This window comes from Argiope bruennichi, chromosome 6 (genome assembly GCF_947563725.1).
Source record: "Argiope bruennichi chromosome 6, qqArgBrue1.1, whole genome shotgun sequence".
Lineage (NCBI taxonomy): Eukaryota > Metazoa > Arthropoda > Arachnida > Araneae > Araneidae > Argiope > Argiope bruennichi.
The window spans coordinates 117,080,809-117,093,092 of record NC_079156.1 but is presented as its reverse complement, the minus strand read 5'-3'; the positions used below and the strand labels follow the sequence as shown (position 1 = coordinate 117,093,092).

General features: G+C 27.3%; 1 protein-coding gene across 5 annotated transcripts in view; it reads right to left on the bottom strand.

Annotated features, from left to right (window-relative positions):
- Positions 1-12,284, bottom strand: part of LOC129972348 (FMRFamide receptor-like) — a 359,306-nt gene that overhangs the window by 55,617 nt on the left and 291,405 nt on the right. Inside the window, exon 1 of one of the 5 annotated variants that reach the window (XM_056086458.1) lies at positions 3,111-3,162. The exons of the other annotated variants lie outside the window; for them this stretch is intronic. The gene's annotated coding sequence lies outside the window, so the exon portion shown is untranslated. Of the gene's footprint in view, positions 1-3,110; positions 3,163-12,284 lie in introns of those variants that run through there. 5 annotated transcript variants of the gene reach the window in all.

Sequence of the window (12,284 nt, the reverse complement as noted above, 5' to 3'; positions counted from 1 at the left end):
GAGATTAGAAACGTTGAGTTCAAGAACTCCATGACGCTTCCCTCAAATTGGCAGTGATTGTTGAGTTGAATGAAATTCTAAACTTATTTTAATCAAAAGAGCAAAAAATAATTTTACTTTTATTCATTCAGTAGAATGATATTTTCTGCACCGTAATGTATATATTCTTTAGATACTTTATGAAAGAAATTATTTTTCTCTTTCGGTAATTGCAGAAACACACGTTAATATCAGTAGTTGGTGTTTTTGTTCAACATATGTCCTTCTGCTAATCATCTTGCTGATTTTTTTGCTATTCCCCGTTTTTGTATTACTCTCTGATTAATGACTTAGTATTTTTCTTATTAGCAGAGAACGGTAAATAGATCCACAATGCCAGGCGTTTGAGATTTTTCTTCGCTTTTAAAAAAATTAATCGAAGGTAATCAGTTTCCTGTTTGATTATCTTAATTTTCGTTTAGAAAAATAAAGGTAAAATGTTCTTATACCCTTAACGCACATTTTTAAATGAAGATACCTGCACTCAAAATTATCTTATTCCATTCACTCCTTCGAGCAAACCATGGCCTGATGGTAAGGACCCATTTTCGGAAACTGAGGGTTCCAGATTCGAGACCCGATTCTACCAAAGAACTGCTGGATCTGGTACACCTTAAATCTGTCTGGACCGAATATTCACCCGCTGATGGGGTGTAGAAGTTTGGTGGAAATGCCAGCTCAAACGTAGTCCTCGTCATCTGACCATGGTTCAAAATTTGGAGGTCCGACCCAAAATAACACTAGTGTTGCTTTAAAACATGGCATTAATATAATTAAATTAAACTAAGTCATTCTTTTTTTCTTATAATATTAAAATTTAAAGCCATTTCCGATTAAGGAATGTACAGCAGTTTAGGCGGAAATTGATTTAAAAGTATAAAAACCGATGCCTAATGTAGTATATGGGCTGAAACAGAAATTTTTAGATTCGAAAAAATTTTGACTTTTCAGGAAAGCTGTCTGAAGATTTCATTTTGTTTCGTATTTTTAACATATATTCATTTTTTATAACCATTATAAATGTCAATTTCTAAAAGTTTTATTAACACAAATTATTTTACCTTTCAATTTTTTCATAATAAAATATTTTATATGTAAAGAATATTATTTTTAGTTTTTGAGCAATATATTATATTATTAAATACTGAATTTAAGTTAACATTACATATAAAATATATATACATATAGAATAACATAGATAAAAAATTGAAATGCGTATTAAAAAATTTGGGACGCATTATCCTGATCTACAACAATAAAAGTGCAATGGTGTTATGGGAAATAAATTTATAAAAAAAATGCAGGTTTAAAATTTTCTTTCCAAAACAAGTTTTTATGAACGAAAGAATAAATAAATGCTCCTTTTAATGCGAAACAGACGATTGTATAATTTATGCAAATCAAAATAAGTAATGAATTCCTGATTTCTCAAACGGGCTCCTTTTTATTTTTCAAACTATTTAATTCCCCAAAATCTAAGTACTTCAATACTATAATACAATTAAAAGGTTTTTTTTTTCTATTTTTCTTCATAAGTTTAATTGAACGTTTTATTGCATTCTGTTCGAACTCCTTCCTCTGGAGATTTAAAGATATTGAATAAATTAAAATACATTTATTTTAATTGAATAGCATTGAATAGAATTGAAGTTATTTTAAAGCCACTGAAGGGATTTGAGCTGGAATGGAAGGGCAGTTTGGTACTTAAATTAATATCAATATATTTAAAAACTTTCTCGAGTTTCGAAATACTTATTATTATTCTGAAATAAATTATTATTCTGTTCAAATTATATTAAAACAAATATCAACCAGCGAATTATATTAAGGATTCGATAAAGAATATAATTTAGGCATAAGAACACAATTATATAGCAAATTATCGGTAAAAAATGGTGTTTAAAATTGTAATTTTTAATGAACAAATTTATGAATAATAAGAATTTATATAATAGCATAATTATTATTTATATTTTTAAAAGTATCTTTAAGTTCTGTACAAACTAATTCTTACTAAAGATTTAGAAATAACATTTTCAACTTTAATTTTTCTGTGTGTACATGAATATATGAATAGAAAGGAATAAATTATCAATAAAAATATATAATTGAAATCGAAATACATTATTAACTAAAAAGATTTGTGAGTAAAGAATATGTTTATTTAGAATTGTACATCGTTGCTTTGTATGCCTTTTTAAGAGTGCCTAAATATTTTAAAGTTCTGTTGAAAAACTATTCTTATTAGAGATTTAAAAATTCTCCACACCGAAATTTTCTTCTTTGTATATGTAGAGAAAGAAATAAATTCTTAATAAAAATACATTATTAAAAGGGTAAATGTATTATTAATTATCAAAATCTGTTAGTAAGGAATTTGCTTTTATAATTCGTACATTTTTAACGAATAAATTTAGGAATAATAAGATCAACACATAAAAGTAAAGGTATCATTTGTATGCTTTTTCTCGTGTATCTAAACATCTTTAAGCTCTGTGCAAAAAAAGAAAAAAAAATCTTATTAGAGATTTAGAAACAAGATTTTCAATTTCGAAATACTTTTTTTGTAAGTTTAAATCGAAAGGAATAAATTCTGTTTAATAATAAACATAATAAAACTCCTATAAATTATCTTAAATATAGTAATAAAGCTTTGAATATGCTACGCACAATTTTTTCAATAAATATGCAATATGAACATTTAATAAAGAAGCAACATTTTGTGTATGAATGCGAAACGAATTCATTTCAATGTATTTGTTATTAAAAATATACTCTTTAAACTTTTAGAAAATCAATATATGATTAAAAAATAGCCCATTTGAGCCTATTCGTATTTCTATCATCACCATGTAAGCATGAATCAAATCTTATTTACATCGATAATTCAAAATAATTTTACTTTTGATTAAAAGAAAACAACTTTCAAAAAATATGTTTAAATCTATTCACAATTCTTCATCAAGATTTAATATCTACTTGACACCACTTTCATTGTAAACAAATTGAAATTATCACTCTATATATGATCAAAATATAAGATGTGATTGCAAAAATGCTTTATGACTTACCCTCTTTAAGAGCAATGTCGAGCACATGACTGCGCGTTAGGCCGTATCCAATGTGACTGAACGAAACACCTGTTATCATTTTACGCTGTGAATGAAACAATAGCAGTAGCGATCCAGATAGCCCATATATCTGTCTACTGCACTAACTCTCCCTTCCCCTCCTCCCTATCTCGCAACTTTGCCATTCATAAAAAAAAATCACAACGCCAACGAAAACTCACAGCGCATTGATTAATAGATACTTCATGAAGCCACTCGCTAGACGTAACCGGCTGATCTGTTTTTTCCTTCTTTTTTTTCTGCGTTTTGCCATTTGATATCCCGTCAATCTATTGACGCTGAAAAGTAAGAAATCGCTCTCGTCTGAAATATTTTGCAATGCCAGAAATGTGAAAAGTTAAGAATGATAATCATGAGATGTTTCTAAAGATTTGTTTAAAACTGTTAAATTAATCATTTTAACAATTTATAGAATAGCTTAAAAATCTGAAGTGTTAATTAAAGACAATGTTGCGGATATTTAGATTAAAAGGTAACGTTACATTATTATTAGTTTTATTGTATTATTGAAAATATTTTGATAATGTTGTAATATAACGTTCAAATAAAATCATTTTTAAAAGAAATAGAGAAACATTTTAATTTGCCTCGTTAGTTGAAATAAAAAGTCGTTTTTTTTAAATTGTCTACAACTTTATTAAATATGAATTGTTTTACATCGAATTTTATTTCTAAATTCACTAAAATAGAATTAAAAATATGCATATATTTGAATATCTATCTATTATATCCATATATGATGAGCATTTTACTTTTTCATTAATATATATTATACATAAAAAAGAATTAAATACGCTGACCACTTATCGCATGCGTAGTTTTTTCATATATTCAATAATAAACATGTACAAAAATTAGTTGGAAATTCTACATTAAGCCAGAAAAATATAAACAGCATATTTAAAGCATTATAATTATAAAAACCGTTACATGTAGAAATTTCACTTTGAAATCCTTATTTGTTAATGCATTCCAATTATCATCGTAAATGAAAATTTGAAGAGCGTCTGAAATATTAAAGATACAATTCTGAAATTTTATCAAAAGAGTAATTGGAAGGATAGGAACAATTAAAATAGCTATAAAAATATAAAATTTTACCAATTTTTGGGTCATGTATATACTAAAAATAAATGAGAATGAATTCTTTCATGGCATGAAATATGTTGATTGGTTGATGAAGATGCGTAATTAGTTTTTACTATTGTTATTTTTGTGCAATTATTTATAAAAGTGTTTGTAACTTAAAATACACTTTATAATATTTATTATATATCTATATTTATTATACATTTTAGTATTTAAAGTACACTTTTTTGCCTTATATATAATATTAATATACAGGAAAATAAGTTTTATTCTAAATTATTTCCTAATATTTTAATATTTATTTTATAATTATTTTAAAATTTGCTGTGTGTTTTGAAATTAATTATCAAATAATGAATGACACATATATAAAAGGAAATATGTATTAAATTTTTCGATTCACGGATAATTTTGAAACTATTAATATACAGAATTGCTTCAAAACTATACGTAATTTTTAAAATTCTAAACAAAATAAAAAATATATATATTAGCACGATATGAGCAGATAAAAATTCAGTTAAAATATTCCAACTTTACAAAACATAGCAAATGAAATTAAATGAAATGCTGCAAAATCTCTCTTAAAATATTTTTTTAAATAAAAATACTGCGAATTTAAAATGATTTGTTAAATTATTTCTGTCATTATCGTTTGCTAAAAGTAATGGAAACATGGCAAATAATTGTCGTGTGGATTAATATAAAACACGTTTAGATTCTTCTGATGTTTATGTAAATAAGTAAAGTCTATGAAGTACTCATTTCTTCATTTTTTTAATTAAAAAAGCTAAGCAATATTACTTTTTTGGAATTTTTTTAAATATCAAATAAACAAAAAAATATGAAACAATTTCTGAGTGGCCAATTCACATCAGTTAAGTTTCAAGACCAAAAAATATGTTAATGGAATGTTTAAAAAATAATTTGACTTAAAAAAATGTAACTACTTTTTTCGAGAGCTTATAAGCAGAAATTAACATTCTGACAGTGAATATATGAAATATATGTAATAAATAATGCAAAATTTTTAATAACAAAAATAATCTTAAGCGTCTAAGAATTAAATTTTTGTTCAGTAGATTCAACACCAAAAAAAACTTTTATCATTTTTTAAGAAACTGCATTTTTCTTCTATTGCCTAATGCTATAAGAATATTCCTTCCTAGTATTATATTAATTTTTAAAAATATCATAAGTCTTCAGTAATCATTTATTTTTAAATCTCTAATGCAATTGTAAAGATCAGCATTTACATTCAAAATGTTTATTGCACAAATATACCATTTACTATAAAAGAAATTTCAATAAATCCAACTCTTTCGCGATAAAAGTTCCTAGTACAGACCTCTGTAGATTGTCATCTTTTTTTCGTAACCAATAAATAACTCTTTAGGTCAACAAAACAAATACATACACTAAATAAAAGAATTAAAACTAAAAAAAAATGTATTTTTATAAATTCGTTCAGATTTTATATTAAGTAAATTTAATAGCATACCTGCAAAACAGTATTTTCAATTTATTCACATTTTTAGAACATTTGAAATTAAATAAATCGTCTATACACACCTGAAATTGATAATTCCACACTGGATATGCTTCGCCATAAGGCGCTTCTACAATGGATGTGTAGAATCTTATATAAGAGTTAGCAATATAATTTAACTTTATGGCTTAATTATTATACCTTGTCAAAAAATAATGAAACGATTCGTAAACATGAAATGTCTGGATTTCCCCGGTATTAAAAAATATTATATAAAAGAATAGCTTTTGTTTTCATATATATTTTCTTTATAAAATGCACTGATTTGTGTAGAGTATAAAGATCAGAATACTTAAAAAAGAGAACAACTCATTCTAGCAAAACAAGTTTTATAGCATGGAAAACAAAACTTTTAACTAGTAAAAGAACAGCATAATTTATGAAACTTCAGTTACACGTAAGAAAATACTTTTTTATGATCAAGCATAAAATATTGCTTGGTGCAGTTTCTAACAAAGCATGTCTCACTGTAAAACGTGCAGAACTTAGAAATTTTTTTAAATTTTTTTTTTTATTTTATAATATAGAAGTGTAATAAGAGAGAGGGTTGCGGAAAGAGTTAAAAAAAGTAGAAAATATTTTGTTCTATATTCACGTTTTAGACTTTACATGATTTCAGGATATCCATTCTTTTCGGTATATTAATTTTATTTCTCAGTCTGTTTATCTGTATTTGTATATCTGACCAAGATAGCTGAAAGACACAAAAGATTGGAGGGGCGTTTTGTCTTCTTGTAGTCTTGGCATCAAAATTCTTCAAAATTTTCTGTAGGTTTCTTGATACATTTCGTCCAAGTTCATGGTTCGGAAAATTTATCTACATAATGCGACCACAGCATTTCAAAACTACATGAAAATTGTAGACAAAATATATTATATATTTATAAAGCAATCGCAGATTAGTGTCATATTTTCGATCAGATGAAGTGAAAGCTGTGGTCTATATAACCGTGTGAAGGTAATAATTGAAAATAATAATTATCTATATACGTGATCATCAGTATGCATATTTTTGATTTCCCGCATGCGAAGCGTACAAGACAAAATGTAATTGTCAAAAATCGTTTGCCTTCTTCGTTTTTCATCGTTTTGAAATCGTCAAAATTTTGGCGAATATCCACGTTTTAGACCTCACAGAATCAGGAAAACACGTTTTTTTTTCTCATTTTAACGTATACGTTCTAGAAGCACTGTAGTCATCGAAAAATTCGAACTCGAAAGTTTGACGAATCTTCACGTTAGACAAACATAGTTTTGGTATTATATCTGCTCGTCTATAAACACACCTCAAAAAGCTTTGAGTGAGACAGCTGAAATTTGGTAAATGGAATCACAACGAAATATGTGGAATTTTATCAAATTTTGAATGAATTACTCCATCAACAAGTTTGTCTGGCTGGCTGTTCAAATGTTAGAATTCATTTGTTTCGTTTTATAGTTCTACAACTATAAAACGTAAAGAGTAAAGTAAATAAAATTTGGTACACAAGGTTATCAAATTAAATAAAGATTCTTCCCAAATTTGGAACCAATCCATCATACCGCTGATTATCTGGGGTCTGTACTTTTGCATTAGTGTAAGCTTTATGTCTTAAATCATCTACTGTATTGACTTAAATTGTTGAAATTTAATATGTTATATAGTGCTCGGAACTGAAGTTTTTTTGGTGTCATTCAGCCAGCAAAAAGTCGTCCAAATCCCATATCGTGATAAAGACACACGTGATAAAGATAACACATATTATCGTGAGATATCGTGTAAAAAATTCTAGATATACGCGAAAGGTCTTTATTTCATAGCTATCGTTCACCATGCGAGATACTCATGCGCTTATCCATGAGTGTACCATTTTATACAGAGGAAGAGAGATAAGACCAATATTGAAGGTTATGCCAGAAAGTTTCGTGGAGACTATTCCCTCTGATTTCATTATATCTCTCTGTCCTGGCTCTGTCTGTCTATGTAAAAGATAACTCCAAACGTTTTGAGCTATGCATAGAAATTTATTTTATGGACTTTACAAAAATATTTGAAGATTAAAATTGGTACCCAACCCCATTCGTTGGCATCCGATCAGCTCGGTTGACCGAATATGCGTTCACATGATAACTACAAAATATAAAGATCTAGATAGTTAAAAATTGGTTAAATTACAGGATTAATGTCTTTGAGGAGGATGCTATTCTGATATTATTTTAAAAGCTTCTTAGTTTATTTAATTTTATACCTTTCCTTCTCTTCGATTATGTAAAATTTATTGTTAGCATTGTTGTAACGTTTTATCATTTGCGGAACTGTTAATATTTTAATTGCTCAGGCATGTTGTACTACTTAAATTGCATATATTACTTTTTTTATTTGCTTTATATTCAGCGTATTTATATGCTAAGTACTTTTTATTATGTGTTTTTATATGTTAAGTACTTTACGCTGAGTTCCATAAGCTTTGAGGGATGGAATAAATATTTTTGTATACATACGCTTGCGACATTTTACGTTATGTTTTGGAATAAATTTTAATATACATGTAGTTGCGCTTGTCTTTATCTGCTCTCTCTCTCTTTTTATAGTATATATTTAAGAAAAACTAAAACACATGTGAATTTACGTCATACAGTATTTGAGTTCCTATAATCGGTACCTAAATATGCTTTAGAAGTAGTTTCAATCCTATTTTAAAGAACAATTAATTAATTTAGATTCGGATAAACAACCACTCTTAATCGCACCGTTTGTCTCGTATACGTAAAGATAACTTGTAAAACTCTGCAATTTGATTGTGAGAGAAATTTGATATATAATATAATCATATATCAAATAATGATAATTTTAAGATATTAAACATGAAATTAAGAGAATTTCAATTTTTAGAAAAAAGTCACTTTATTGGCTTGATTTAAGATATTTGGCGTAAAATTATGATATTTGGCGTTAATATGTATATTTCTGACAATTTTTTTTTTACCATCAATTATAACCAAAACCTTAAATGTTAATATAGCTTCAGTCACAAGATTCAGATTTGCCTTTGCATTTACAAACTGGGGAAAATGCGGCCGATAGAAAGTCAATTCGCCAACAAATTTGGTGACCAATTTGATATGAATCTACAGTTTAGATGTTGAATTCACAGGATCTGCATTTAAAGTATTTAGGTTTGGATGTTTTAAATATTTGCACATTTTAGATGTACCAAATATTAAAGTTCTTTACATTTTGAAGTTGTCGAGATCAATTATATTTTAACAGACAGACGCACAGACTTCCTTCTAATAATTTTAGCACAAAATTTGATAGAAATAAGCAAATTCAATCGAGAATCGATATGTCAAATTTCATCCGTTAGCTTAAAACTTTTTTGTGCTATCGAGTTTACAGGCAGACAAAATATGTTTAAAAATACGACATATTGACAAAAATATGTTTTTCGTATTCAGGCAGGTGTAACAAAGAAATTCATTAAAATTCCAACATCGAATTTTGTGATGATTACAGTGTATTTATCCTATACTTCGTGCAAAGAAAATAAAAAAAGCAGTCCAAGTGTGAAAATCAGGTAGGGAATGAATCAACGCGAAACAGAAATGGAAGTTGAAGCTGGTCTGCGAATAACTGATTGTCCACTACACGCACAATTGATAAATTGGTCGAAGATAAATGCAGCCCTTTCAATTCAGATATTTAATAGTTGTTATCAGACCAGACCTGGTTTGGAATGCTGGGAAGTAATTATTATTATTATTTATTTATTTTTTCATTCTCATCCAACTTTTTTTTGTCTCTTATTGGATGTTTATGAAATTTGGATTCGATTCTTGCTGTTAGAGGATTAAAACTATTTATTATTGTTTCTTTATGTTCTTTTTTTGGAAGTTACTTAATAAAAAATACCCACGAATAATTTTCTAAAATGTTATGCAGATGTATATTTTATCAGGAAGTAGCAATTATTTATAATTATACAAAATTTCAAAACATAAGCATTTTATGACATTTTTCAAAATAATTATCCAGAATTTTGCTACCTGCCTTATACTATTTTATGAAACCTGATTTTCTTCATGCACGTAAATATGAAGCTTTTTGTTGAACTAATAACTCACTTTATTATGGAAACACACAGATAAATGTTTGGGTATGTTTACTCCAAAATTAAAGAAATGAGGAAATCCAATATAATCGCTCTTTTTCTTCATAAAGTTGCAAAAAATATGGAAAATGTATCCAAAGTACTAAAGAATGAGAAAAAATTTCTATCTAGTCTGAGATATTTTATTTAATTAAATAGTGATTTTCAAGAAATACCATTTAATACTTTAACCCAATGACTTAAGGCATTTATTATCAAAATTGCATAATTGTATCAAGAACATACATGCATACTCTGAGTAATTACAATTTCAAAGAAATAATTCATGTGCCGAAAAGCGATTACCAAAATAAGGATGATTTAGCAATATTTAACGTTTGGAAGCACTCTGGCGAAAGCAGTATTCTGATGCTGCAGCCAAGTGTTCAGATTGTGAAATCGTGATTTGACTGCCCTTAACAACTGGAACATGGATTTACCATAAGTTCCCCAGACATTTACCGCCGTCGTCTGATGTCTAATGAATCTCTCTTCCCAATTTACAAACCATGCCGCTAGCTTAATTAATGACATGGGTGCTTCTATGTCTTTCAGCAGCAGGCCGAATTTCCAAATGTTAAATGGGAAGTAAAGAGTCTTATCTGAGAAAAGCTGAACATTAAATGAACTCGTTCACTGGCTTGAACCGATCAGAAAAATCGTGATGATTAAAGACACGATTCCTTCTCTTGAAAAGTAGCTGGAATCTCTGAGATCTCTAGTAATCTCTAAAGGAGATTTGCAGAACTAATTGAAATATTTCATCACGTCGGTGTTCTCTAAATGCTCTCAGCAAAATCCGGTTAAGTGTGTGTTGTAAGGGATGAACCATGAAAGTTTAGTTTCTGGAGAATTCTAAAAGGATATCAGTTAGTACTCAATCATCAAACTGAAAAGAAACAACATATAGTTTAAAAAATAACCCTTATGTTATATTTAAATTTTATTTAACTAGCAAGTAAAATATTTATTATTTGAAATAATGCAGCTTTTCAAATACATTTAGATCTGAAAAATAACATAATTTTAATTATAAAAAATAATGAAACATACATATTCCTTTGAGCACGCCAACTATTCATTTTATTTAACTATACATTTGATAAGGCTATTTTACTTGCATATAAACATATATTAAAGAAATTAAATGCCAAAAAAAAAAGGGAATTTTATATTTTAGCCAATTTTTTTTTGTTAATTTCAAAGTGTTCAACGTTTTCTTGCGATGAGTAAGTAAAAATACAATACTGAGTCCTTTAAATTTCAGCAGTTTTCTATAAAGAAAGCAATTTAATTTTTCTCTTCATCTCGGAAATCAGATATTATACAATGAGGTTCAACTTTGCTCAATTTCTTTGTTTCCAGTCACGGATCCAACCGAAACTATCAGTCTGCTAAAATTTTATCCCATTTAAATGATGCTTTCGCGTGTCCAATATGAAAATCCTGACGTGACTGTATTACTTTTGAACTGAATGACATTTGAAGATCTTTACAGTACTTTGCTATATGAAATGCGAGAAAAGAAAATCCGTTTTACTTACTGACGTAATAGGTTCGAAATTGCGGGAATGGCTCCTACGAATGGAAAAGGTTCTTAAATTAAAGTTTTATTCATTTTTTTTTGTCTATTCAGAAATGAGAAAGTTTAGAACGCAGGAGATTTCAGCACGAATGACTAAAAACGAATTTTAAAAGTAAATAACGCTGAATTGTCAGACTTTTGTTTCACTACATAGTTTAAATATCAAATGCCAGTCTATTAGTTATAATGTTCATCTTTTCAAAGAAGTTTAGTAATAAAAGTTAATAGGTAAAGGCAAAATTAGGTGATATATATTCCCAAACGCGGGAAAATCTGGAATAAAACAGAAAAAAAGCATCTTATTAGAGGGGTTCTTTTTTTTTAACTTCTGACCTGTTTAACTGACTTAGCTTAAATATATTCCCATTTGTTTAAAAATTGGAAATGACTAAATGTTAATATAACTAAACTAAACTACAACTAAAAACTAAAGTCAACTATAACTAAAACTAAATTAAACTATAACTCAAAACTATACTAAACTATAACTAAAAACTAAACTAAAATATAATTAAAAACTACACTAAACTATAACTAAAAACTGAACTATTTAAACTATAAGTAAAAACTAAACTAAACTAAACTAACACTAAATCAAATTGATGCTAACTAAACTAAACTATAACTAAATGAGAATATAATTAACATATATATATATATATATATATATATATATATATATATATATATATATATATATATACACTTCGCGGTTTGAAATGTAATTCGTAAATTCTAAATTGAAAATACATTGAATACTT